A 26,844-nucleotide genomic window follows, 5' to 3' on the forward strand; every position below is an offset into this window, starting at 1 on the left:
AGATTAATACTTGAAATTATCATTGAATTATTTAGCCTGCTATAGGATTATTATTATTAGTGTCATTTGATAATTTTCTCTCATTTTATTAAACACAACTGTGAGTAATTACGCTACCTAATATTTCTCTGTATTGGCTGACTAGCTAGCAAACATTCATGAAAATATCCATTAGCCACACATATAAAATGCTGCATTATGATGCTGTTGAATCAGAACATACCACTACCTGATCCTGTAGCTCTTTGAGGATTTGCAAATCAATTAATTCTATCTTTGTTGGATTCTTCCCATACAATTAGAAAATTTATAATCGAGTCCATGAACATTATTAGTTTTGCCATTTTAAACCAGCAATCACACTTTGATTTTTACAACAAAAGCAGAAATATAAACACACACATTTGGATCAGTTTTCTGTTAGTCTGTCTGGACTTCAAAATCCTATTCCTCAAGATGATGCACACCAAAGTTCTGGATTAAACAAGAAATTAGATGGCACCTGAACACTTGGTTTAATATTCTCAAAAGGACTATGCAACTTCTTTCTTACATTAAGACATTGTTTTACAAAGATCCACACTTTTATAATGTTAGTATTTATAATAATCAATAAAGTCAATTAATCATGATTAAAAATCAAACATAAAAATTTCTACTTTTTGCTTTTGCCCCCTCCATTTAGAACTTATTTATAGCCTGATAATTCAAAGGTCCCTATGTTTATGAAAATCTGGACAGAAATAGCTCTAAGATCCCATTCAGAACTTGATATTAATCTAAGTCTTTTGGCTCCATTTATCCTGAGAGCAAAGAGTAGGACAAAGGATTTGAGTACTGTTAGTTTATCTGGGAGATTATCCAAGGTAGAAAAGAATGGGAAAGTGATACAGTGAAGAAGCAACTTTGTCAAAGAGGTACATTGTTGATATAATTGTTGTGGATAGAAAATGAAGGCTTGCTTTTACTGAAAGGTCCTGAGAAACTTCTTTAAGTTGTCCTCATGAAGACCTGAAAACTGACAATTTTACCTATGGTTCTTATTTCCACTTCACTGAGAGCTGTCCTCAGAGGACATTAACTCTCCTACACTTTTGGGTTGTGTTGGAGACATTCTAAAATGAGAGAGAGAACATGAGATGCTATCACTGTTAAGTAACTGCAATTTCCCATGGAACTATCCACCACAGGTTTGGCTATAATCAGGTGTTGGGCCTTGATATCAGAGGGATTTGAGGCAGTATCATTTTAGGTTAATCATTATATCTGAAATTTCCAAAAACTTCAACTGATGAAACTTTGATTATAAATCTATAAATATAACAATAAATCTACAGTATTCAAATTATTTTCATAGAAATACACAAACAAAGCATCAATTGACTAATATTTAAATGTTACAAAATACTGAACTGAAAGAATTTGGTCATATAACAACGTGTAAGAAGTAGAACTTAGGTTTAGGTTAGAAGTCAGGATGCATTTGGGACTCAGTTAAGAAATTGAATGGAGGGACGCCTGGGTGGCTCAGTGGGTTAAGCCGCTGCCTTCGGCTCAGGTCATGATCCCAGGGTCCTGGGACCAAGCCCCAAATCAGGCTCTCTGCTCAGCAGGGAGCCTGCTTCCTCCTCTCTCTCTGCCTGCCTCTCTGCCTGCTTTTCATCCCTCTCTGTCAAATAAATAAATAAAATCTTAAAAAGAAATTGAATGGATGTCTGACTATCTTATAGGTTTGCTAAAAATCAGTGACTTTGTGTTCACGTGTGGCTATGCAGGAATTTTTAACTTTCTCTAAGAAGTTATTAGATTTGATTATATAATGGCAGTAAAGAATGGGGAAAAGCAAAGTACAAACCCCAAAAAGACAAAGACACTGAGTATGAGAAAAGAGTAATAGATAAGAAGAATCAATGCATTTGAGGAAAATGGGAATTGAAATACACAATGATTGTTGATTTTTTTAGATGGAGAAAACAAAACTAGCTTGCAAGAAGGAAATAACAGAAGACATGCTGTGATGTGATACAGATTCCTGGAAAAGGCAGTAACGTGGAATAAAGGAGTAGGGAGAGCATATCAGGTAATTTGGATAGGAAGGAGTTAGGAGATAATTGCTTGATAAATTTTATATGGCCCACTTAAATGCACAGATTTCTCTTCTTTAAGTTATATGGAGAACAGGGTGTCCTTTCTCTTCCCTTTCAGAGCACCCGAGGTGTACTCTTTCAGACTGAAAACCTGAAAAGCTCAGGACTCAGTTGCTTAAGCACAGCTGAGAGGACATATTTCAATTAAGATTTACAGTTTGCTGTAGGTAGTAGACTGTCAAAAGTGGTTTAACCATATTTTTCATTTAACAAGAAGACTACAGAGAGTGTTTTCTGGTGTTGGTTCAGAGTCTTTTTTTTTTTTTTTTTTTTTTTTTTTGGTTCAGAGTCTTAAGAAAGTCAAGTGAACTATCTTAGAGGTTTTCATGGCTTTTTATTCACAGTTGAAAAAATTGCTGTTGGAGTTCTCACTATTAAGCCCACATTTCTGGCAGAAAGATAGAGGTAAAAGAGAATGATATCTTGTACGACTGATACTTTGTCATAAGGTTACAATGTAACTAGAAAAGAGACAATAAAATATTTGATGTTGTTTTAAGTTTCCTTGTTGTCAATCCCTCAGTGCTTTCTGATATTAAAGGAAAGAGTAGATGGATATTGACCTGGCAACTATCAACACCTGTCAGTCTCTCTTGGATAACCAATATCTCTATAATCTCTTCTTCCCAGTAAAAAAAAATAAAATATATTCATAAACCACACTGTGCCATCTCAAGTTACTGCACCAAGATAAAATTACAATGATTTTCAGTTGTTCCAAATGGACAGAATAACCTTCCTTATGATATCATGTCTTATAAGATAGATAATTGGCATGCTACCAATATACCCAGATGTGACTGTGGAAGAGACAGGGAAAAAAATAATAATATTTATTTATTCCTTGGGTTGACCCTGTTTACACAGATGCATTACTATTAGAAAAGGTTGGTTTGGGACATTGGAATGAATTTACTTAATGGGTCTGTATGTAATTGGGTTGGAGGAAATTTTTAATTTCTACAAAAATTATTAGAATTCGATCTTATTCTCTTTTGTTGATTTTCACATGTTAACAAAGCCAACGTTTTTGTCTAGCAGACAAGATCTTAAATCCTAACAAAACTCAATTTTCCCTTTTTTTTTTAAAGTTTGAGAGCCTCATGTTCTCTCATGCTGCTTTAAATACAACTCAAAAAAACAAAAGGAGCTAAATGGGGCAGTAAGACCAGACTTTTTATTTTATTTTATTTATCTTATTTTTAATTAAAAAATTAAAGATTGTATTTATTTATTTGAGAGAGAGAGAGAGCATGAGTGGGGCAGGGGGATGTAGCTGCAGAGAGAGACTGAGAAATATACTCCCTAATGAGCAGGAAGCCCAAAATGGGGCTCGATCCCAGGATCCTGACTGAGATCATGACCAGAGACAAAGGCAGATACATGTGCAAAATCCCTTTTTTTCTGGGAAACAATACTTTACAAGAGATGTTTGAAAAAGTACTGGGGAATCAACTTTAATTGGAGATACAAAAATTTAATTGACTTTTGTAAAGCTACAGGGATCCAAATGATGGGAATCCCAGCCCGTTTAGGTTGTGGACCACAGAGTATTCTTCTCTGAAATTTTTTATTTTCTTCCATGTCTACTAACTCCAGTCCAAGTTCACTGATCTCTTTTTAGATAGTGCAAAACATGGCAAAGAATACCAAACAAGTGCCCAATATTCTACATTTATTACATCATTTCTCACATATAGAAGTGTGTTATCAAGGCTGGTTCTGTGAACGAACCTAGTTATGCTAAAGTGTGTTTTGTTCTCCAAGAAATTAAATGCATGGTTATCACACAATTATAAAATACTTGTGTCAAGAATTTTTATTCAAAAATTAATAAGAGAAGCAGATATTAAAACTAGTTCACATGGTTATTTGGGATATAAGCAGAGTTGTGCAGCAGAAGTGCTCTGGGCCCATAATTTGGGTTATAGAATTTATGTTTTCTAATGAAAAATCACTAACTTGCATTATTGTTAACAAGAATCCTGTGCATTACCATCAGTTTTCTCCATTATAACCTCTTGCTCTACAGTTTGTAAATAACTTTGTCAATAGCAAGCTAATAAACAGGGTGACTCCAATGGATTGAGATAATCTCTAGAGTTTCTGCTACATAATGAACAGGACTCCATTGAAAGGACACCTAAGAATTTATTTTGCCCCATAATTTGATCACTTTTTTCACTGTCCTTACCTATTTTCCAAACCTAGTCCTTTTGCTTCACCTTTCAGTCTACGGACAACCCTGTATCTGACTGACTTGTTAATTCTGGGAATGTCTTGCAGATTAATTTGCTTGCCCGAGGTGGTTCCTCTAATTGATGTCTAAGAACCCTAATTAGTTAAGAAAACTTTTTTTTAACATTTTCATTGCTATTTATTATTATTATTATTATTATTATTATTGCTAATATCTCTATTATAAATAATTCACAAGGGCATCTTTCTGACAAAAGACAAAGAGCTGGCTACTAGTAGAAAAAGTACATTTAACTCTGTCAGTGAAAGTGGTAAAGGGATTTGAGAAAATAAGGCAAAGCAGTGGAATTATGTGTTAAAACTTTAAATATTATAGACACATTTACTTAATTTCTAATACTGTTGTTGCTTATAATTAAATAAGATGTTTTCCATGAACCACGCATTACAGCAAATATATTGTTTATACAGATTAAATTTTCATCAAAAGGGACGCCTGGGTGGCTCAGTTGGTTAAGCAGCTGCCTTTGGCTCAGGTCATGATCCCAGCGTCCTGGGATCGAGTCCCGCATCGGGCTCCTTGCTCGGCCGGGAGCCTGCTTCTCCCTCTGCCTCTGCCTGCCATTCTGTCTGCCTGTGCTTGCTCTCTCGCCCACTCTCTCTGATAAAGAAATAAAATCTTAAAATAAATAAATAAATTTTCATCAAAAAATTGTAAGTGTATTTTATTGTAGGATATGATAAGCATTTTGCAGATGAGAAAAGTGAAATTTAGAAAAGTATGTCTTTTCAAATCCCTTATACAATATCTGGCCTAGATAGAAGGATATACTATCACAATTGAGGAAGATAATTGAGATTACTTAAAATGATAAACTTTACTGTATAGGGATTTTTACAAGTTTGCCACAGATTCAGATTCTTTTAAAATATATATCTATTTTGTGTAAAGAGAATGCACTGAGAAGTAAAAAGAAAGTGATATATCAGTGCTATCAACTAATGGCTATAATATCATCACCTTATTTATGAACAATGAAACAGTGTGCAATATTTAAATAAATTTAAATAAATTCCTATTTATTTTATATATTTATAAATTTAAATAAATTTCTATTTATTTATTATTAAAGAAATTCCTCTAACAAACAGTATGTTTTGAAGGTTGCTAGCAGGAAAGTGTTGTACGACATGGAAGTAATCAGAAAATGTGATCTAAAATTCTGCTTTCAAGGGCGCCTGGGTGGCTCAGTGGGTTAAAATTCTGCTTTCAAGAAGCTATCACAGTAAGTACTGAGCATTAGCTATTATATGCTATGGATGAATAACTGAAATCTACATTTGAAACTAATGGTACACTATATGTTACCTAATTGAATTTTAAAAAGTTAATAAAAAAAAAACCACTATTTTATAAAACAATATTCCCAACAGGCTCTTTTGCTTTAAAATACTCACTTTGTAATGAGAGTCATTACTTTTGTCTAGCCAATTCTTACAGCACTGTTTATCCCTTCTCTGCTTTATCCCTTCCCAGTATCAATAAAGGCTCACTTGGGTTACATAGAAGCCATGAGAAGGCTTGTAATAGATCTGGCTGGTTTTCACCAGCAATTTGACCACCATGTGCACAGGAAGTCTATTGATAAAGTCTTTATTGCAATAAGTTGCAAATACATGGATGATTTTGAATTCTCTTTCTTGAGGTCTTGTTTCATGATAATAAATTTAGGGTGGCTTATTGGAATGGATGTTATTAACATATCTTCATAGTTATAAGCACATGGAATTGTAAAATAGATGAATGAATGTGGCATTACTGACAACTGTCCTCATTTTGAAATCAAATTACAGTGTACTAAGATGAGGAAGCAAAGCAGATTTGGGATTATGAGTGAAATAATTTAAAAAAGTCTTGGGGTATGATCAGACTATTGGGTAATTCAGTAGAAAAATGTCAACTGATTGAGATTCTGTGTTCCCTGATTTCAGAGAGAAGTTAAGATAAATAAGTAACACGAGGAGACTAGGAAGCCAAACATAAGTGATAATTTTGTGCCAGGGTGTGTTTACATCTGTTTATCTTCTTGCTTTACCACTAAGGTTGCTCCTAGAGGAGAGTTTAAATATGTGTTGGAGCTAATCTCTGTGGATTACACAAGAAACCACATCCTACAGCTCTCCCTGAAACACCCCTTATGATTTCAATGTAATTTGGTTTTTGCATTTTTAGAAATAACAAAATACTTTGCAAACTCATCTACTTTATTACCATCACAAGTGAGTCAGCTGACTCCACATTTTAACACAGTGACAGTCACAGAGGAATGGAGGAATGAGTAGAGTTATCAATATATGTGCTTTTAAGAAGTATGACAGGGTAGCAGCTATTTCCAGGAACCAAAACATGGGTCAGCAGCTGTGCAGGAAAAGTGATGGAATAAATGACTCATTTCAGAGGAGTTCTATAACATATTAGTTCTATAATGTATCTTCAGCCCCCAATTACCCGCTTTGATCTAAAGATAAGGATTTACAGTTAAGGTCCCATTTATGATTTGACTGGTGTGGTCTGAATCATTTTTACTATTGTTTTGACTATTACTTGAAGCCTATAGTAGTACTTGGGATATGTGTTGTGTATTCTGTGAACATGTGCTATTTTTAGATTAGATAATTTCTGTCTCGAACCCCTGTTCATTTGTTTGTTTTTGTTTATTTGATAGTGGTTTCAGTAAATGGATATATCTGAAAAATTGCAAAGCCACTATTAAAACAAGTTATTATTATATATAGCATGGAATTGCACATTCCTCCTTTGAATCCGACAGAGCTTCACCATATCCTTAACAATTTGGGAAAAACATGCTATTATTTTTCTTTATAAAATTTCTCCTGTTAGGCTGTGATGGTTGTCATCAGCAGTAACTCCTCTGAAGGCTTTGTCAAAAGAGTTGAAAAAATTGGAAAGGTGTGTGAATGAAGCTGTTTGCTGAATATAAAGAAAAGAGCATTGAAGTACAATTCACACTCTTACTTCTCCTTCTATGCTTTCAGATGTTTGACATTTGAAAATTTTGCTTCTAGAAGAGATGCCCTATATAATTCTTACTTTAAGGAGCAAGTTGCTTTTATAATTTTTTTATTATTCTACCATTCCAGTATTTCCATTTAAATTAAATTCAATACCATTTAAAAAAAATCAAAAGTGCAGCCAGTATTCAATTCCTGGGCTAAATAATTTTAGAAAGCTTTGTGTTATTGAACCTACAGGGTTTTTCTGTAGTTTTAACTCTTTCTTTCTGTGATTTTTCCCATTAGTCATGTAAGTGACTGCAATATAACAGACATTGAGGATAAAGAAGGACTGAATAGAACAATCCTTGGCCTCATGAAGTTGAGAATCTAGCAAGGGAGTCAAACAATTCAATCATTCAGAGACAATTTATTGAGTGCCTGGCCTAAAATGAGCACAACAAAACCCCAGGCCAGAGGAATCATTTTAATGGGAGAGATAGATAATAGGTAAGCCAACTTTAAAAAAAAAATCGTACTGCTTTTTCTTTAATAGAGATGCATATTTGAACTAAATAAGCACATTTTAAAAAGAGCAGTGATTGAGAAGAGGTTTTTTAACTGAGTGGTCCGAAAGGGCCTCCCTGAAAAAGTCTGTTTTGAACAGATTTCTGAATAATATCAGCTAGGAAGCTGCGTAAAAATCTCAGGGATGGGTGATTTTTCCAGTCGAAAAACTCTAAAGGCTCCAAAGTCACAATAGAGCTATAAGTTTCTCTAATAAAGTAACTTCTGACAAAGAATGAGAAGAAATAACTAACCCAGGTTTGAAAGAAAAGGGACAGACTTTCTATGGAATTCATATTTAATTAAAGCTCTAAAGGACAAAAATACAATAGAGCAAAATTCTGGTCACGCTGATATACCTAACGAAAGTTCATAAACAAGGTGTGGGTAGCAAAGAGTGTGTGGGAATGTTGGTAAGAACAGTGGGGAAGAGTCATCCCTGAACATGTTCTTAAATGAAGCAATTCTTGGGTTGTATTAAAGGGTAAATTGGAGTTTGCCTAAGTGATTAGAGAAGGATGCCTCAGCTTATGGAAGTTCAAAGCCATAAAGATGTGATAAACTACTGCAGATATTTTCATGTATATTTGTTGTTGCTTCTAGTAATGGTGATCTAAAAACTCCTACTTAAGACAACTAAAAATCCAGACAAAATAGCTTTTAAAGTTAAAAATATCAGAATGATTATAAAAATAAGTGAGGGATTACTGGGCCAAAATACGAAATACAATGAGAGCCTAGAGATATATGCCCTGAAGCCATTTTAGCTATGAGAGCATTTGAAACTGCTAAAACACACTGAGCTGTGTTGTTAATAGACTCTTGATACTAGAGAAACAAATCCAGCAGCAATCAAATTTGAGGACTTTGGTACAACCCAAATTTAACTTGAGATCCACAAAGCACAAGGAGAAGCAGAAATAAGACTATAGCCTACCTTGCCTTCTGTGTAAACTGAGAAAGCCAATCACTGAATTTGGAGTATGATTGTCTTGTAGAGTCTCAGATATAAGAGAAAATCCTACCAAGGAGGACCATACCGTTATTATAGCTCTTAATTATCCCTACTCAATAAGAGTTTCAAATATAATGTCTTGAACATAGCAAAATGTAACAAAGCACACAAAGAAAAACCATTAACAAGATTTGATAGACAAAATGGGATTAAGTATGATGTTAAAATGATCAATAAAGATTGTAAAATGGCTTGATTACTCTGCTCAAAGAAATGAAAGGGGAAGCAAATTGAACAAAAAACTGACACTAAAAATGATATTGAGAAAGGTTTTATAAATGAACCAAATGGATACTCTAGAACTTTAAAGATATGACAGCTAATTTAAGATACCACAGGGGTGCCTGGGTGGCTCACTTAATTAAACCTCCAATTCTTTTTCCTTTTTTTTTAACACCTTAATTTTATTTTATCTCTTTCATTTGGCTCAGGTCATGATGTCATGGTTGTGAAATAGAGCCCAGAGTTGGGCTCTGTGCTGAGCCTGGAGCCTGCTTAAGATTCTTTTCCCTTCTTTTTCTATCCCTCCCTGCACTCTCACTTGCTCACTCTCTCTTGCTTGCAAATAAATAGATAGATAGATAGATAGATAGATAGATAATAGACAAAGCAAAATAAAAGCAGATTATGAAAATAAATATAAAGATTTTGAAATGAAAACAAGTTCAAAATAAAATAGAGAAGACCTACACAGCTAAAAGTTCATTCAGAAAATCTACTATTAAAGAAGTCAGTATGACACAGTGTTAAGATATCAAAAGATTTGAGCATGTACTTTACAGAAAGGGTAATCCAAATGGCCACTCATATATAAAAACTGTTTATCTTTATTATGAATCTGGAATTAAATTAAATTAAATTAAAAATAAATTAAAACCTAAAATGACATACTATTACACACTTACCATATTGGGCAACAGTAAAATTGCCTTGCAAGAATGTGAAAGAATGAAAGTGCCCATAATGAAAACATTTGAGGTAAGTTGGACAATATTTAGAAAACTTAAAAATAAAAATAAAAATTTGGTCCATTCCTAGAAATACAACATGGAACTAAATGAATATTTTCACCAGGATATGCAAACAGATGATTATAGCTATTTCATTCATAACGGCAGATCAGTAGTGGTCTATTTGCACAATGTTACATTAAATAAGAGAGAATATTAACAAACTGGGAGGAGGGGCTAGGTTGTTATCAGAAACAGATCTTCTATGGTGCTGATTATGTTCTATTTCTCAAAATCTTTAAGTTAAAAAAGTTTTCAAATTTATATCTAGATAGATAGATGATAGATAGACAGATATCCCAGAAGCTGCAATGCTAGGCTAAGACCAGGCTTTAAAGGGCTTTTCTATACTCTACTAAATACTTGAAACCATTCATTATATCATAGCTCAGTGTTCAAATCTCCATTTGTTTCCTCAGGTTCCTAATATTTACCTTAAGGTGACCTGATTCAGACTTTTGATCACCTTTGTCTAAATATTTCTATTTTAACAAAGTCCTTTTTAACACTGAGAGACTAAAACTTAGAAAAATACTCTGATTGTTATCTCACTAGGGTGGAAAATATATAGTTACCCATTAACTAATGATATCCATGTCTACATTAGATCAATGACATTTTTAATTCTTGGGAGCTTTTGGTTAAATGAAATTTTTAAGCTTCCTTTAAAGGAAGCTTTAAGCCATCACCACATGAATAAAATTAAAGAACCAAATGAAAACAGGCCAAGTATTTACAGAGTAATAGAATGTGCAGTGGAAAGAGTACAATTCTGAAATCATAAAGCCTAAATTAGTGTGATGCATTTTTGCTACCCATGTAATCATAAACCAGTTATCTAAATGTGTTAGCCTCAGTTTTTTCACCCATGAAATGGTGATGATAATACTTATTATGCAGCGTTGTTGTGTGGATGTGATGAAGCATGGAGCATGAGAGTCTCATATTCCATGCTAAAATGATAGCTATTTTTATACTTATAATAATTCTAGTAATAGTAATTAAATTGTTCAAAATGGTAATATTCATTTATATTGCGGCATTGTATTGACTATTATTAGACACATTTACCAACATAAATTTCATTTTACTTTACCCGCTCTGAGGATATATATTCCCTAATTCAATATGAATCTCCTTATGAATAATAATTATCATAATAAATATGCTGATTTTTCTTCTATTTGTTTTTAAGGAGGTATCCTTTACTGTTGAACATAAAGAAACTTAAGCAAGTCTGTCTTATTCAAACTTTGCATGCTGCTTTCTTATGAAACTAGATTATAGAGTTGTATGAAATAAATTCATGCAGTTAAGACATTGATGTTTGGAACACTGGGTGGTCAGTTTAGTATTTCAAAAGAAGATTTTAAATTTAAACCTTAAAACTGAGCTCTTTCAGCCTTTTTTATAGACCATCCTTCATGCTCCATAAGTACGCCTCCATTGTAAACTAAGTAATAGTTTTTGTCACAGTGTATATACCAAAAATGGATTTTATATTCTATTATTTCAGAGTTAGTTGCAGTTTCTACTGCCTTACTTCCTTTTTTGAAAAATAGATTAATTCTACAAAAAGTTTTTTCCAGCTTTATTGAAAAAAATCGACATATTTGTAAATTTAAGAAATGATTTCTTATAACATTGCAAACTTTTAACATTGTGTAAATTTTGTACAATTTGATAAATTGGTATACATCTTTATTGCAATATAATCTACACAAAAATATTAATACATCTACTATCTCGTATAGTTGCCACTGATTTTTATGCATGTATCGTAAGGAATTTTAAGATCTACTCTCTTAGCAACTTTTATGTATATAGTATAGTAGAGATAAACTTCAGAGGTCTTGTGGGTTTTGTTCCAGACTGCCTCAATAAAGTGATTATCTCAATAAACTAAGTCAAATTATTATATTTTTTGGTTTCCCAGTGCATATAAAAAATTATGTTTCCCAGTGCATATAAAAAATAAAAACTATACTGCACTGTTCAAAAGCATTATGTTTTTAAAGAAAATCAATGTATATACCTTAAGTACACTAGTTCTGAGTTTTCAGTGGGTCATAATTACTGATCACAGATCACCATAACAAATACAATAATAATGAAAAAACTTGATATATTGCAAGAATTACCAACATGTGACAAAGAGACACAAAATGAACAAATGTTGTTAGAAAAATGGTGGCAGCAGACCTCTTTTATACAAGATTGCTATAAACTTTCAACTTGTAAGAATGTGATATATGCAAAGTTTATTAAAGGGAAGCACAATAAAAAAAAGTATGTATTTCTTATTAACTATGATCATCATGCTGTACATTAGATCCCCAGAACTTTTTCATATTATAGTTGCAAGTTTGCACCCTTGGACCATCTTACTCCACCCCAGGTTCACCCCTTGTCAACTCAACTCTAAGTTTCCATTAGTTTTCCTTTTCCTCAGATTCTGTATGTAAGGGATATCATAATACATAAATTTAAAAAATATATAAAATCTTTGAAATATTTCACTTAGAATAATACCTTCAAGATCCATCCATGCTGTTGTAAATGGCAGTATTTCTTAATTTTTCATGGTTAAGTAGTATTCCGTAGTATATATTTACCATACTTATTTTACTCATTCATCCATTAATGGATACTGAAGTTATTTCCATCTCTTGCTTAGAGTTAATAATTTTATAATAAACAGAAGAGTGCAGATATGTCTTTGAACAGTGACTTCGTTTTCTTTAGATAGATACCTAGAAGTGGGATTACTGAATCATATGGTAATTTTACTTTTAATAATATGAATAATCTCCATACTGTTTTCCATACAAATTTATATCCCTATTACAGTGCATAAGTTCCCCGTTTTCCCCAATATTTACCAAAATTGGTTAGTTTCAATTTTTTGGTAGTATATATTCTAATATCTTGCTGTGTTTTTCAGAGGTAAACAACAACAACAACAACATAAGGACTTTGCCCTGAGATTTTTACGTTGAGCACTTTTTAATGCTCCTGTTGGTCATTTATATAACTTTTTTGAAAAAAAAGTCTATTGAGATCCTTTTGCTATTTTTTTAATCATATATTTTTTTCTATTTGTATCTGTTGGTTATTAACCTCTTTTCAGATATAAGATTCGTAAGTATTTTCTTACATTCTGTGGATTGTGTTTTCATTCTCTCTCCCTTTTTTTGGCAATGCAGAAACGTTAGTTTGATGTAATACCATTTATTTATTTTTGCTTTTTTTGCTTGTGTTTTTGGTCTGGTATCCAAAAAACTATTGGCAAGACCAATGTCAAGGAGAATTTTTCCTATGTTTTCCTTTAGGAAATTTAGTTTCATGCATCACCTTTAAGTCTTTAATCTATTTCAAGTTCAGACTTATGAGTGATATAAGGTTCCCTTTTCATACTGTTTATGTGACTATTCAGTTTTAAATATCATTTATTGAACAGACTATCTTTCCCCATTACATATGTTGGCCCCTGTCAAATATTAGGTGACTGTATGAAAGGATTTATTTCTGGACTCTCAATTCTGTTCTACTTGTTTATTGGTCTGTTTTTATGCCAGTATACTTTATTGTTTTGAGCATGAGGGCTTTGTAGTATAGTTTCAAATCAAGAAGTGTAATCTCCCTTCTTCATTCTTTCTCAGAACTGCTTTGATTATTTGTTGTCTTTCATGGTCTCATATAAACTTTAGGATTCTTTACTTACTTCTGTAAAACAATAATATTGGATTTTTTTTAAGATTTTTAATTTATTTATTTGACAGAGAGAGATGACAAGCAGGCAGAGAGGCAGGCAGAGAGAGAAGAGGAAGCAGGCTTCCTGCTGAGCAGAGAGCCTGATGCGGGGCTCGATCCCAGGACCCTGGGATCATGACCAGAGCCGAAGGCAGCGGCTTAACCCACTGAGCCACCCAGGCGCCCCTAACATTGGATTTTTGATAGGAATTGGATTTACAGATGGTTTACGGTAGTATGGACATTTTAACAATGTTAATTCTTACCATTCATAAATATGAGCTATCTTTCCATTTCTGTCACCTTCAATTTCTTTATCAATGTCATAGTTTATGGAGTACAGATCTTTCATCTTCTTAGTTAAATCTATTCCTAAGTATTTTATTATTTTTGATGCTATTGTGAATTAGATTGTTTTCTTTATTTTTTCAGATAGTTCATCATTAGAATGTTAAAATGCACCTGTCTTGTGCTTACTTTGGCAGCACATATACTAAAATTGGAATGATGCAGAGAAGATTAGCGTGATCACTGAACAAGGATGACATGACAAACTGGGAAGCAGTCCATAAAAAAAAAAAAAAGAAACAAAACAAAATTCTTTTCTTTTATATATTGATCTTGTATTTGGTAATTTTACTAAATTTGTTTATTCAAATTTTTTGTGAATTTTTTAGGATTTTTTAACATGTAAGTTCATGTTATCCAAAAAAAGAAAATTTTACTTCTTCCTTTTTTTTTTTTTTTTTTTGGAGTCTCTTATTTCTTTGTATTTCTTGTTTCTCTGGCTAGGACATCCGCTACTGTGTCAAATGAGAGTAGTGAAAATGGACACACTTGTCTTTCTTCTGATCTTTAAGGGGAAAACTTTCAAAAGTTTTGATTGAATATGAGATTAGCTCTGGGCTTGCAATCTGTGTTTTTTCTTTAATGGGTTTTTTAAATTATTTTTAAAAATTTTTTATATAATGTGTTTTAATCCCTAGGGGTACAGGTCTGTGAATCACCAGGTTTACACATTTCACAGCACTCACCATCACTCACCATAGCATCTGCCCTCTCCAATGTCCATACCCCAACACACCTCCCCCCAGCAACCCTCAGTCTGTTTTGTGAGATTCAGTCTTTTATGGTTTGTCTCCCTAATACCATCTTTTTTTATTTTTCTTTTCGTACGCCCGAAACTGCCTATGTTGCATCTCCACTTCATCATATCAGGGAGATCATATGATAGTTGTCTTTCTCAGATTGATTTATTTCGCCAAGCATAATACCCTCTAGTTCCATCCACGTCATCACAAATAGCAGGATTTCATTTCTTTTGATGGCTGCATAGTATTCCATTGAACATATATACCACATCTTATTTATTGATTCATCTGTTGAAGGACATTTAGTTTCTTTCCATAGTTTAACTATTGTGGACATTGCTGCTATAAACATTTGGGTGCATGTGCCCCTTCAGAATGCCACGTTTGTATCTGTAGGGTATATACCCAGTACTACAAGCACTGGGTCATAGGGTAGTTCTATTTTCAGCTTTTTGAGGCACGTCCACGCTGTTTTCCAGAGTGGTTGCACCAGCTTGCATTCCCACATACAGTGTAGGAGGGTTGCCCTAACTCCACATCCTCGCCAGCATCTGTCATTGACGGACTTGTTCATTTTAGCCATTCTGAACGGTGTGAGGTGGTATCTCATTCTGGTTTTGATTTGTATTTCCCTGATGCCGAGTGGTGTGGAGCATTTTTTCATGTGTCTGTTGGCCATTTGGATGTATTCTTTGCAGAAATGTCTGTTCATGTCCTCTGCCCATTTCTTCATTGGATTATTTGTTTTTAGGGTGTTGAGTTTGATAAGCTCTTTATAGATTTTGGATACTGGCCCTTTATCTGGTATGTCATTTGCAAATATCTTCTCCCAGATAACTTCTGACAGTGATCTTTTGGCTTTGTTAACTGTTTCCTTTGCAGTGCAAAAGCTTTTGGATCTGATGAAATCCCAATAGTTCATTCTTGCCCTTGCTTCCCTTGCCTTTCGCGATGTTCCTAGGAAGAAGTTGCTGCTGCTGAGGTCAAAGAAGTTGCTACCTGTTCTCTCCTCAAGGACTATGATGGATTCCTTTCTCACATTATGCTTCTTCATCCATTTCCAGTCGATTATAATGTATGGTGTTAGGATGGTCCAATTTCATTTTCTGCATGTGGCTGTTCAATTTTCCAGACCCCAAGGCCAATGGCTCCTTCTCTTCCCCAGGGACAGTGTGCTGTGCCTTCCCCACACTTGCTCCTGGGGAGCGCAGTGACAGACGTGTGCAACCATGCATCTCTCTCATGCAGAGGGGATGCCCAGGCAAAGAGGATTTCGCTCCATGCGGGTTTATTACACCGTGCTGTGGAGACTGGCTCCGGCAAGCAGCAGGCAGCATCCCACAGACCCGACTCTGATTTCCCAAAGAATGCTGTGCTTTCCCAGAGGGGATGCCCGGGCAAAGAGGCTTTCGCTCTATGCGGGTTTCTCCAAAAGTGCTGCGAATACTAGGCTAAGGCAAGCAACAAAAGCAGCCCACAGAACCGACTCTGATTTCCCAGCGACGGCCATGCTTTCACAGAGGTTTTCAGCTTGGCGCGAACCGAACTTCGCTGCTGCTTCCTCAGCAAGGCTGTGGTCGTTCGCTCTGTCACGGCAGGAAAGAAGAGCCGCGGGAGAGCTGGTGCCTCTTGGTCCTTGCTTTCCCGGGCTCCATGTTCGCGCCCGGGGTTCACCTTGCTAAGCCGAACTAAGCAGACACAGTCACAACCCTGCAGCAGCGTGCGTGGCCTAGCATGGCACTCTATGCCTATTACCATCTCCTGGCGTAGGTAAGGCTTTGCCTTTTGCTCCGGCGCTCGGGCAGACTCGGGGTCTAGGCCAGTGCCTTCACCATAGGAGAGAGGAGGCGACAGGATTCCTGCACCGGGCCCGAGCACTGGGATGGGGAACAGTGGGGACTGTCTCCACTCTATCCCCGGCACACCCCCTGCCACCCACAATGCTGCCATATCTTGGTGGAAGATGGCATCTGACTGCACGTTTCTCCATGGGGTTGTTTCGGCGAGTTCCGGGTATGGCACCTGGTGGCAAGCCCAAGTCTGCCCTTGGGACAGGTGGCCAAGGAGATGCTTTCCCCTTGGGACCAGAGGCACAGGACAGGCCTGCCTTCTGCCCAGACTCCTTCCTCAGAGTGGAGCACGCACCCATGCCCTTGTCGTCCCCTCATGTCTCCTTAGCAGCCAGGCTTCAATCTCTCCGCACAGGAAGCAGAGGACACTTGTCTTCTCATGGCCGGCTGTTCGTGCCTCGGCAGGCTATTCTGACTCCCGAGCGTCCAGACCCCACGGCCAAGGGATCCTTCTCTTCCCCGGGGGCGGCGTGCTGTGCCTTCCCCAAAATTGCTCCTGGGGAGCGCGGTGACAGACGTGTGCAACCATGCTTCTATCTCAGGCAGAGGGGATGCTAGGGCAAAGAGGATTTCGCTCCATGCGGGTGTCTTCCACCATGTTGCCGAGACTCGCTCAGGCAAGCAGCAGCAGCATCCCCAAACCCAACTCTGATTTCCCAACGAATGCTGTGCTTTCCTAAGGGAGAGGCCCAGGCAAAGAGGCTTTCGCTGTATGCGGGTTTCTCCCACCGCGAGACTGGGCTAAGGGAAGCAGCAGCAGCCCGGACAACATTTCTCAGCGAATGCTGTGCTTTCGCAGAGGATTTGGTTTGGAGCGAACAGCACTTCGCCGCTGCTTCCTCAGTAAAGCTTCAGTCGCGTCAGGGAAGAAGAGCTGCGGGAGAGCTGGTGCCTCTTGGGCCTTGCTTTCCCTGGCTCCATGTTCGCGTCCTGGGTTCACCCTGCCAGGCCGAACTACGCAGACACAGTCACAACCGTGCAGTAGCGCGCTTAGCCTAGGATGGCACTCCATGCACACTACCATCTCCCGGTGTAGGCATCGCTTGGCCTTTTACTCTGGCGCTCAGGCCGACTCGCGGACTAGGCCTGTGCTTTCCCCACAGGAAAGGAGAGGTGACAGGATCCCTGCACACCGCCCGTGCACTGAATAGGGAGCTTTGGGGGACTGTCACCACTCCTTCCCCTTAAAACCCGGGCCTCCTCCAAGCTTCTACATCCCGGAGGAAGACGGCATCTGATGGCCAGGTCTTTCTGGGAGTTGTTTCTCGAGTTTAGGGTAGGCGCCTGGTGGCAAGCCCATGGCTCCACCACGGTCAGGTGGCCAAAGAGCTGCTGTCTCCTTGGGCCCAAAGGCTCAGGACAGGCATGCTTTCTGCCCAGACTCCTTCCTCAGAGTGGAGCCCTTTCCCCTGCCCTAATCTTCCCCTCGTGTCTCCTTAGCAGCCCGGCTTCCTTCGCTCTGCAGTGACAGATGTGTCCCTTTCCTTAAGGCTCTTTCCACAGGCACCACCGCACTTCTTTCTCAGGCAGAGCGGATGCCCAGGCAAAGAGGATTTCGCTCCATGCGGGTTTATTCCACCGTGCTGTGGAGACTATCTCCGGCAAGCAGCAGGCAGCATCCCACAGACCCGACTCTGATTTCCCAAAGAATGCTGTGCTTTCCCAGAGGGGATGCCCCGGCAAAGAGGCTTTCGCTCTATGCGGGTTGTTCCAAAAGGGCTGCGAATACTAGGCTAAGGCAAGCAACAAAAGCAGCCCACAGAACCGACTCTGATTTCCCAGCGACGGCCATGCTTTCGCAGAGGTTTTCAGCTTGGCGCGAACCTCACTTCGCTGCTGCTTCCTCAGCAAGGCTTTGGTCGTTCGCTCTTTCGCAGCAGGGACGAAGAGCCGCGGGAGAGCTGGTGCCTCTTGGGCCTTGCTTTCCTGGGCTCCATGTTCGCGCCTGGGTTTCACTTTGCTAAGCCGAACTAGGCAGACACAGTCACAACCCTGCAGCAGCGTGCGTGGCCTAGCATGGCACTCTATGCCTAATTCCATCTCCTGGACTAGGTAAGGCTTTGCCTTTTGCTCCGGCGCTCGGGCAGACTCGAGGTCTAGGCCAGTGCCTTCACCACAGGAGAGAAGAGGCAACAGGATCCCTGCACACAGCCCGGGCACTGGGATGGGGAACTGTGGGGGACTGTCTCCACTCCTTCCCCGCCGCACCGCCTGTCTCCAACAATGCTGCCACATCTTGGTGGAAGATGGCATCTGACTGACCGTTTCTCCATGGGGTTGTTTCTGCAAGTTCCAGGTATGGCACCTGGTGGCAAGCCCAAGTCTGCCCTTGGGACAGGTGGCCAAAGAGATGCTTTCCCCTTGGGACAAGAGGCACAGGACAGGCGTGCCTTCTGCCCAGACTCCTTCCTCAGAGTGGAGCACGCGCCCCTGCCTAGTCGTCCCCTCATGTCTCCTTAGCAGCCAGGCTCCCATCTCTCCGCACAGGGAGCAGGTGACACATGTCTGGCCACCGGCCTGCATTTCGTGCCGCGGAAGGCTATCCTGTTCCCGAGCGTTTCCCGACCCCAAGGCCAAGGGATCCTTCTCTTCCCCGGGGGCGGCGTGCTGTGCCTTCCACAAAATTGCTCCTGGGGAGCGCGGTGACAGACGTGTGCAACCATGCTTCTCTCTCAGGCAGAAAGGATGCTAGGGCAAAGAGGATTTCGCTCCATGCGGGTATCATCCAACATGCTGCGGAGACTCGCTTAGGCAAGCAGCAGCAGCATCCCCAAAGCCAACTCTGATTTCCCAACGAATGCTGTGCTTTCCAAGGGGAGATGCCAAGGCAAAGGGGCTTTCGCTGTATGCGGGTTTCTCCCACCGCGAGACTGGGCTCAGGCACGCAGCAGCAGCCCCCAAAACATTTCTCGGGGAATGCTGTCCTTCGCAGAGGCTTTGGTTTCGAGCAAACAGCACTTCGCCACTGCTTCCTCAGCAAGGCTTCTGTCGCGTCAGGGAAGAAGAGCTGCGGGAGAGCTGGTGCCTCTTGGGCCTTGCTTTCCCTGGCTCCATGTTTGCGTCCTGGGTTCACCCTGCCAGGCCGAACTAAGCAGACACAGTCACAACCGTGCAGTAGCGCGCTTAGCCTAGGATGGCACTCCATGCACACTACCATCTCCCGGTGTAGGCATCGCTTGGCCTTTTACTCTGGCGCTCAGGCCGACTCGCGGACTAGGCCTGTGCTTTCCCCACAGGAAAGGAGAGGTGACAGGATCCCTGCACACCGCCCGTGCACTGAATAGGGAGCTTTGGGGGACTGTCACCACTCCTTCCCCTTAAAACCCGGGCCTCCTCCAAGCTTCTACATCCCGGAGGAAGACGGCATCTGATGGCCAGGTCTTTCTGGGAGTTGTTTCTCGAGTTTAGGGTAGGCGCCTGGTGGCAAGCCCATGGCTCCACCACGGTCAGGTGGCCAAGGAGTTGCTGTCTCCTTGGGCCCAAAGGCTCAGGACAGGCATGCTTTCTGCCCAGACTCCTTCCTCAGAGTGGAGCCCTTTCCCCTGCCCTAATCTTCCCCTCGTGTCTCCTTAGCAGCCCGGCTTCCTTCGCTCTGCAGTGACAGATGTGTCCCTTTCCTTAAGGCTCTTTCCTCAGGCACCACCGCGCTTTTCTCTCAGGCAGAGCGGTTGCCCAGGCAAAGAGAATTTCGCTCCATGCGGGTTTATTCCACCGTGCAGTGGAGACTATCTCCGGCAAGCAGCAGGCAGCATCCCAAGACCCGACTCTGATTTCCCAGAGAATGCTGTGCTTTTCCAGAGGGTATGCCCCGGCAAAGAAGCTTTCGCTCTATGCGGGTTTCTCCCATCGTGCTGCGAATACTAGGCTAAGGCAAGCAAAAAAACTAGCCCACAGAACCGACTCTGATTTCACAGCGACTGCTATGCTTTCGCAGAGGTTTTCAGCTGGGCGCAAACTGCACTTCGCTGCTGCTTCCTCAGCAAGGCTTTGGTCTTTCGCTCTGTCGTGGCAGGAAAGAAGAGCCGCGGGAGAGCTGGTGCCTCTTGGGCCTTGTTTTCCCGGGCTCCAAGTACGCGCCCGGGGTTCACCTTGCTAAGCCGAACTAAGCAGATACAGCCACAACCCTGCAGCAGCGTGCGTGGCCTAGCATGACACTCTATGCCTATTACCATCTCCTGGCATAGGTAAGGCTTTGCCTTTTGCTCTGGCGCTCGGGCAGACTCGGGGTCAAGGCCAGTGCCTTTACCACAGGAGAGAAGAGGCGACAGGATCCCTTCACAGGGCCCGAGCACTGGGATGGGGAACGGTGGGGACGGTCTCACTCTTTCCCCGGCACACCCCCGGCCACCCACAATGCTGCCATATCTTGGTGGAAGAGGGCATCTGACTGCACGTTTCTCCATGGGGTTGTTTCTGCGAGTTCCGGGTATGGCACCTGGTGGCAAGCCCAAGTCTGCCCTTGGGACAGGTGGCCAAGGAGATGCTTTCCCCTTGGGACCAGAGGCACAGGACAGACCTGCCTTCTGCCCAGACTCCTTCCTCAGAGTGGAGCATGCACCCATGCCCTTGTCGTCCCTTCATGTCTCCTTAGCAGCCAGGCTTCAATCTCTCCGCACAGGGAGCAGAGGACACTTGTCTTCTCATGGCCTGCTGTTCGTGCCTCGGCAGGCTATTCTGCTTCCGAGCATTTCCAGACCCCAAAGCCAAGGGATCCTTCTCTTCCCCGGGGGCGGCGTGCTGTGCCTTCCCCAAAATTGCTCCTGGGGAGCGCGGTGACAGCCGTGAGCAACCATGCTTCTCTCTCAGGCAGAAAGGATGCTAGGGCAAAGAGGATTTCGCTCCATGCGGGTATCTTCCAACATGCTGCGGAGACTCGCTTAGGCAAGCAGCAGCAGCATCCCCAAACCCAACTCTGATTTCCCAACGAATGCTGTGCTTTCCAAGGGGAGACGCCCAGGCAAAGGGGCTTTCGCTGTATGCGGGTTTCTCCCACCGCGAGACTGGACTCAGGCACGCAGCAGCAGCCCCCAAAACATTTCTCGGGGAATGCTGTCCTTTCGCAGAGGCTTTGGTTTGGAGCAAACAGCCCTTCGCCACTGCTTCCTCAGCAAGGCTTCTGTCGCGTCAGGGAAGAAGAGCTGCGGGAGAGCTGGTGCCTCTTGGGCCTTGCTTTCCCTGGCTCCATGTTCGCGTCCTGGGTTCACCCTGCCAGGCCGAACTACGCAGACACAGGCACAACCGTGCAGTAGCACGCTTAGCCTAGGATGGCACTCCATGCACACTACCATCTCCCGGTGTAGGCATCGCTTGGCCTTTTACTCTGGCGCTCAGGCCGACTCGCAGACTAGGCCAGTGCTTTCCCCACAGGAAAGGAGAGGTGACAGGATCCCTGCACACCGCCCGTGCACTGAATAGGGAGCTTTGGGGGACTGTCACCACTCCTTCCCCTTAAAACCCGGGCCTCCTCCAAGCTCCTACATCCCGGAGGAAGACGGCATCTGATGGCCAGGTCTTTCTGGGAGTTGTTTCTCGAGTTTAGGGTAGGCGCCTGGTGGCAAGCCCATGGCTCCACCACGGTCAGGTGGCCAAGGAGCTGCTGTCTCCTTGGGCCCAAAGGCTCAGGACAGGCATGCTTTCTGCCCAGACTCCTTCCTCAGAGTGGAGCCCTTTCCCCTGCCCTAATCTTCCCCTCGTGTCTCCTTAGCAGCCCGGCTTCCTTCGCTCTGCAGTGACAGATGTGTCCCTTTCCTTAAGGCTCTTTCCACAGGCACCACCGCGCTTCTCTCTCAGGCAGAGCGGAAGCCCAGGCAAAGAGGATTTCGCTCCATGCGGGTTTATTCCACCGTGCAGTGGAGACTAGCTCCGGCAAGCAGCAGGCACCATCCCACAGACCCGACTCTGATTTCCCAAAGAATGCTGTGCTTTCCCAGAGGGGATGCCCCGGCTAAGCAGCTTTCGCTCTATGCGGGTTTCTCCCATCGTGCTGCGAATACTAGGCTAAGGCAAGCAACAAAAGCAGCCCACAGAACCGACTCTGATTTCACAGCGACTGCTATGCTTTCGCAGGGGTTTTCAGCTGGGCGCAAACCGCACTTCGCTGCTGCTTCCTCAGCAAGGCTTTGATCGTTCGCTCTGTCGCGGCAGGAAAGAAGAGCCGCGGGAGAGCTGGTGTCTCTTGGGCCTTGTTTTCCCAGGCTCCAAGTTCGCGCCCCCGTTCACCTTGCTAAGCCGAACTAAGCAGATACAGCCACAACCCTGCAGCAGCGTGCGTGGCCTACCATGACACTCTATGCCTATTACCATCTCCTGGCGTAAGTAAGGCTTTGCATTTTGCTCTGGCGCTCGGCAGACTCGTGGTCTAGGCCAATGCATTCACCAGAAAGGAGAAGAGGCGACAGGAAATCTGAGTTGGGTTTGGGGAGGCTGCTACTGCTTGCCTAAGCGAGTCTCCGCAGCATGTTGGAAGATACCCGCATGGAGGGAAATCCTCTTTGCCCTAGCATCCTTTCTGCCTGAGGGAGAAGCATGGATGCACACGTCTGTCACCGCGCTCCCCAGGAGCAATTTTGGGGAAGGCACAGCACGCCGCCCCCGGGGAAGAGAAGGATCCCTTGGCCGTGGGGTCTGGAAATGCTCGGGAGTCAGAATAGCCAGCCGAGGCACGAACAGCAGGCCATGAGAAGACAAGTGTCCTCTGCTCCCTGTGCGGAGAGATTGAAGCCTGGCTGCTAAGGAGACATGAGGGGACGACAAGGGCATGGGTGCATGCTCCACTCTGAGGAAGGAGTCTGGGCAGAAGGCGGGCCTGTCCTGTGCCTCTGGTCCCAAGGGGAAAGCATCTCCTTGGCCACCTGTCCCAAGGGCAGACTTGGGCTTGCCACCAGGTGCCATACCCGGAACTCGCAGAAACAACCCCATGGAGAAACGTGCAGTCAGATGCCCTCTTCCACCAAGATATGGCAGCATTGTGGGTGGCCGGGGGTGTGCCGGGGAAAGAGTGAGACCATCCCCACCGTTCCCCATCCCAGTGCTCGGGCCCTGTGCAGGGATCCTGTCGCCTCTTCTCTCCTGTGGTGAAGGCACTGGCCTTGACCACGAGTCTGCCCGAGCGTCGGAACAAAAGGCAAAGCCTTACCTAAGCCAGGAGATGGTAATAGGCATAGAGTGTCATGCTAGGCCACGCACGCTGCTGCAGGGTTGTGACTGTGTCTGCTTAGTTCGGCTTAGCAAAATGAACCCTGGGCGCGAACTTGGAGCCCGGGAAAACAAGGCCCAAGAGGCACCAGCTCTCCCGCAGCTCCTCTTTCCTGCCGCGACAGAGCTAACGACCAAAGCCTTGCTGAGGAAGCAGCAGCGAAGTGCGGTTTGCGCCAAGCTGAAAATCTCTGCGAAAGCATAGCAGTCGCTGGGAAATCAGAGTCGGTTCTGTGGGCTGCTTTTGTTGCTTGCCTTAGCCTAGTATTTCCAGCACGATGGGAAAAACCCGCCTAGAGCGAAAGCTTCTTTGCCGGGGCATCCCCTCTGGGAAAGCACAGCATTCTCTGGGAAATCAGAGTCGGGTCTGTGGGATGGTGCCTGGTGCTTGCCGGAGCTAGTCTCCACTGCACGGTGGAATAAACCCGCATGGAGCGAAATCCTCTTTGCCTGGGCTTCCGCTCTGCCTGAGAGAGAAGCGCGGTGGTGCCTGTGGAAAGAGCCTTAAGGAAAGGGACACATCTGTCACTGCAGAGCGAAGGAAGCCGGGCTGCTAAGGAGACACGAGGGGAAGATTAGAGCAGGGGAAAGGGCTCCACTCTGAGGATGGAGTCTGGGCAGAAAGCATGCCTGTCCTGAGCCTTTGGGCCCAAGGAGACAACAGCTCCTCGGCCACCTGACCGTGGTGGAGCCATGGGCTTGCCACCAGGCGCCTACCCTAAACTCGAGAAACAACTCCCAGAAAGACCTGGCCATCAGATGCCGTCTTCCTCCGGGATGTAGAAGCTTGGAGGAGGCCCGGGTTTTAAGGGGAAGGAGTGGTGACAGTCCCCCAAAGCTCCCTATTCAGTGCACGGGCGGTGTGCAGGGATCCTGTCACCTCTCCTTTCCTGTGGGGAAAGCACAGGCCTAGTCCGCGAGTCGGCCTGAGCGCCAGAGTAAAAGGCCAAGCGATGCCTACACCGGGAGATGGTAGTGTGCATGGAGTGCCATCCTAGGCTAAGCGCGCTACTGCACGGTTGTGACTGTGTCTGCTTAGTTCGGCCTGGCAGGGTGAACCCAGGACGCGAACATGGAGCCAGGGAAAGCAAGGCCCAAGAGGCACCAGCTCTCCCGCAGCTCTTCTTCCCTGACGCGACAGAAGCCTTGCTGAGGAAGCAGTGGCGAAGGGCTGTTTGCTCCAAACCAAAGCCTCTGCGAAAGGACAGCATTCCCCGAGAAATGTTTTGGGGGCTGCTGCTGCGTGCCTGAGCCCAGTCTCACGGTGGGAGAAACCCGCATACAGCGAAAGCCCCTTTGCCTGGGCATCTCCCCTTGGAAAGCACAGCATTCGTTGGGAAATCAGAGTTGGCTTTGGGGATGCTGCTGCTCCTTGCCTAAGGAGTCTCCGCAGCATGTTGGAAGATACCCTCATGGAGCGAAATCCTCTTTGCCCTAGCATCCTTTCTGCCTGAGAGAGAAGCATGGTTGCTCACGTTTGTCACCGCGCTCCCCAGGAGCAATTTTGGGGAATGCACAGCACGCCGCCCCCAGGGAAGAGAAGGATCCCTTGGCCTTGTGGTCTGGAAATGCTCGGGAAGCAGAATAGCCTGCCGAGGCACGAACAGCAGGCCATGAGAAGACAAGTGTCCTCTCCTCCCTGTGCGGAGAGATTGAAGCCTGGCTGCTAAGGAGACATGAGGGGAAGACAAGGGCATGGGTGCGTGCTCCACTCTGAGGAAGGAGTCTGGGCAGAAGGCAGGCCTGTCCTGTGCCTCTTGTCCCAAGGGGAAAGCATCTCTTTGACCACCTGTCCCAAGGGCAGACTTGAGCTTGCCACCAGGTGCCATACCCGGAACTCGCAGAAACAACCCCATGGAGAAACGTGCAGTCAGATGCGGTCTTCCACCAAGATATGGTAGCATTGTGGGTGGCCGGGGGTGTGTCGGGGAAAGAGTGGAGACAGTCCCCACCGTTCCCCATCCCAGTGCTCGGGCCCTGTGCAGGGATCCTGTCGCCTCTTCTCTCCTGTGGTGAAGGCACTGGCCTTGACCCCGAGTCTGCCCGAGCGCCGGAGCAAAAGGCAAAGCCTTACCTAAGCCAGGAGATGGTAATAGGCATAGAGTGTCATGCTAGGCCACGCACGCTGCTGCAGGGTTGTGACTGTTCAGCTTAGATCGGCTTAGCAAGGTGAACCCTGGGCGCGAACTTGGAGCCCGGGAAAACAAGGCCCAAGAGGCACCAGCTCTCCCGCAGCTCCTCTTTCCTGCCGCGACAGAGCTAACGACCAAAGCCTTGCTGAGGAAGCAGCAGCGAAGTGCGGTTTGCGCCAAGCTGAAAACCTCTGCGAAAGCATAGCAGTCGCTGGGAAATCAGAGTTGGTTCTGTGGGCTGCTTTTGTTGCTTGCCTTAGCCTAGTATTCGCAGCACGATGGGAAAAACCCGCCTAGAGCGAAAGCTTCTTTGCCGGGGCATCCCCTCTGGGAAAGCACAGCATTCTCTGGGAAATCAGAGTCGGGTCTGTGGGATGGTGCCTGGTGCTTGCCGGAGCTAGTCTCCACTGCACGGTGGAATAAACCCGCATGGAGCGAAATCCTCTTTGCCTGGGCTTCCGCTCTGCCTGAGAGAGAAGCGCGGTGGTGCCTGTGGAAAGAGCCTTAAGGAAAGGGACACATCTGTCACTGCAGAGCGAAGGAAGCCGGGCTGCTAAGGAGACACGAGGGGAAGATTAGGGCAGGGGAAAGGGCTCCACTCTGAGGAAGGAGTCTGGGCAGAAAGCATGCCTGTCCTGAGCCTTTGGGCCCAAGGAGACAGCAACTCCTTGGCCACCTGACCGTGGTGGAGCCATGGGCTTGCCACCAGGCGCCTACCCTAAACTCGAGAAACAACTCCCAGAAAGACCTGGCCATCAGATGCCGTCTTCCTCCGGGATGTAGAAGCTTGGAGGAGGCCCGGGTTTTAAGGGGAAGGAGTGGTGACAGTCCCCCAAAGCTCCCTATTCAGTGCACGGGCGGTGTGCAGGGA

The 26,844-nt window shown here is 43.6% G+C and overlaps 1 protein-coding gene across 1 annotated transcript in view; it reads left to right on the forward strand.

Annotated features, from left to right (window-relative positions):
• LOC309857086 (small ribosomal subunit protein uS5-like) overlaps positions 1 to 26,844 on the forward strand; it is a 480,706-nt gene that overhangs the window by 359,617 nt on the left and 94,245 nt on the right. The gene's annotated exons all lie outside the window — the stretch shown is intronic.

Source organism: Mustela nivalis (assembly GCF_964662115.1).
Source record: "Mustela nivalis genome assembly, contig: HAP1_SCAFFOLD_335, whole genome shotgun sequence".
Classification (NCBI taxonomy): Eukaryota; Metazoa; Chordata; class Mammalia; order Carnivora; family Mustelidae; genus Mustela; species Mustela nivalis.